Source organism: Arachis stenosperma, chromosome 4 (assembly GCF_014773155.1).
Source record: "Arachis stenosperma cultivar V10309 chromosome 4, arast.V10309.gnm1.PFL2, whole genome shotgun sequence".
Lineage (NCBI taxonomy): Eukaryota > Viridiplantae > Streptophyta > Magnoliopsida > Fabales > Fabaceae > Arachis > Arachis stenosperma.
The window spans coordinates 114,594,719-114,597,656 of NC_080380.1; the positions used below are offsets into that span (position 1 = coordinate 114,594,719).

The window sequence follows — 2,938 nt, forward strand, 5'->3', positions numbered from 1 at the left end:
CTAGAAGGTCAAAAATGCAGTCACATGTGCTATCCAATTTCTTGATAAGACAACATTCACAAATCCAGGGCCAGTTACAGAGTATGATTCTGTCATATCAGAAGGGGAAAGATTCTTCATTATGGCCTACACACAGTATCATTTGACATAAAAAAGTCAGAGTCTTATTCATAAATCAATAATTCATATGAGAATTTAAAAGAAAATAAACACTGGTGAAGCAGGAAGAAGTAAAAGAAACTTCACATGTTATACCTGCCCAACAACAATAGGATCCCTAAACTTTATCTGCTTTCCTTTTATCTTAGACCATAAACCCATTGCATTATTACTGCCAAGGAAAAAACATTATTAATAAAAGTTAATGGTTTACAATGGTGATAAACAATGCTATTACAGCCTCAAGTATTTGTTGACTGGCGGAAAAATGTTTTAACTTTCAACTCACCATTAGTAATCACCAAATCTTACACCAGATTTTGTAATGCAAGCATCAAATAATGGTGCTACATCTGTCTCGCTAGGTACGATTGCTCACAGAGATACCTCAAACAGCTGTACCAACTGCCTTTTAACATTACCCAAGTTTTCGGCACCCTGGATCTAAACAAACAACATTAGTCCTAAGATCAGCACCTTATTGCAAAATCTTAGGATGCCATATGGGAACTCAATGTACTTACAACTGCCATGGTTGACAATGTCTGTGCCGTAGTTGCCGTTGTATCAAATTTTCGGTATGCAATCTTCAGTAAAGCTGTCTACACAACAGCAACAAAACAGACTCATGTCATCGATGCAGGGTGTAATCAGGGGAGAGAAAAAAAAGAAAAGAGAATCAAATAAGCCTTTTAATAATCAATTTCTTAATTCATGACTAAAAATGTAACTTCTATGTCAATACTTACACTTATTACAGTCTAAAACACAAGAAAGATTCAAACCCAATAGAACTCAAGTCTAAAACTTATGTCCACAAACAGCTAAGTTGTATACAAAACTTGAGAGCAAAAATCCAACAATAGACCCTTCTAGCTCTTAAAAAAAATAAATAAAAGATACATATTTTTAGCACGAGTAAGAAAGAAAAAGGGCAAACTATAAAGCTCATCATATTGTGGCCATGCTGTGAAGTAAACTTATTTCTAGTGGAACAAAGCATAGAAATTGAAATGAATATTTGAAAGATAGAGAGAAAACTGACCAGAGGAAGACTGTTACTTCTTGTGTTGATGAGTAATGGGTTTTTATCAGGATTCCCCTTATAATCTGTGTAAATTATCCTACAATTTGTTGAGCTTCCGTTATTGAATTGCCATTTATAGCACCTCAAAAGCAAATCAGCAATGGAGGAAAACAAGAACGGGACACGGAGTCGCAACAAATACCGTTAAGTTTAAAAAGGATACAAATATGCCAATTAGAAAAAAAAAGATGTTACACAGTTTAATTAAAAGTCACAACAAATTTTAATAGGATAAAGATTGTATGTCTTCAACTCTATGCACTTACTTTTGTAATTGCACAATCACCAAAACTAAAAATGCAACTAAAAATGCAATTACCGATTTTTGCTTGAGCATAGTGGCACTTCACATTTACAATGATCTTGTCTTCTTCATCTATGCTACAAATCAACAACATTAAAGAAATAAATATATAATCTAATCTAAGGTATGAGTTTAAAAATAGCAACATATGAGTTTGTGAATTAGTAGTTCAAACTTACTTTATTTTAAACTTTTGGCCTTTATTTTTGTCCTGCATGCTTGAGCAGAAAAATTAGATAAAAAGGAAACTCATGAAAAGAATCTCAAAAACATTGAGTCCTTAACCTTCAATTCGTAACGCCATCTCCATCTTTTCTGAGCTTCATCATCTGGTATTAGATTACCAACAAATGAAGAAATGTTTTTATAATTCATTATTTCAATCATTAAAGAAGCCATTTTCTTATTTTTCTTTCTTGGTGGGCTGTCATCAAACTCTAGCAAGGCAAGGGAATTTGGACTCGTTCTGCCATTTTTCTAAATGCAAGTGGCAATATATAAAAATGTTCCATACAGCTAGCACAACTGACCCCCAATCATTAAGTCTACGAAAATATATCTTTGAAACACAATCAATGTGTTCATGTTTAATTAATTATTCACTTTATTAAGAATAGATATTTTTCCTCAGTAAAAAAAATGAAAAAGAAGAAAAAGTTGGTAAAATGTAAAATAACTAAGCACACTCAATCATAAATCAAAGAGAAAAGAAGGAGACTAAGTAATTATAGATAGTTAATTAATAGTCTTAATTAATTAATTAATTACCTAGTGTTTGCATATTCATAAAGCTTGTCAGTGCTACAGAATACAATCAATCCACTTCAGCATTAGAGAGAATGGATAATTCTTTAGCTTTCTTCAACAATCCATTCCTTCTCTTCGAAAATGTTACTTGCCAGCTCGTTGAATTGTCGATCCTTCGAATCGCAATCTTTTCTCACCCCATCGCAATCAATTTTAGGGTTCCTACCTCCTCAAATTAAAAATCTCCTTTGATTTGACCTGCTAGATCACGAGTCAACAAATTCATTAAGATCGATTAGCTATTCAACTGTCACGGAGCTAATTGGATTAAAACTTCTAAAAATTTGAAGAGGGAATTAGTTCATTTTTACTAAACTCGTACTCTTTCCATTTGAAGAGATTTGAAGAATCAACTACAACTATGAAAATCAAATTCTAGGAATTTAAAGAGAATCACCTAAGATTTCAAATCTTACCTTACTGAAATGAGATTGAGTGTGCGATTGAATCATGCATGAGATTGACAAGGCAGAGAGAGATCGAGAGGAGGCAAAACCGAAAATTGAGGAGGCAGAACAAGATCGAGAGATTTGGAGAATTGAGAGATTGAGGAGGCAGAGCAAGATTGAAAAATCCATAGC

The 2,938-nt window shown here is 33.2% G+C and overlaps 1 pseudogene; it reads right to left on the minus strand.

The window, feature by feature from the left end:
* On the minus strand, positions 1 to 2,499 carry LOC130975348 (arginine--tRNA ligase, chloroplastic/mitochondrial-like; annotated as a pseudogene).
* Positions 2,500 to 2,938: the final 439 nt, after the last annotated feature.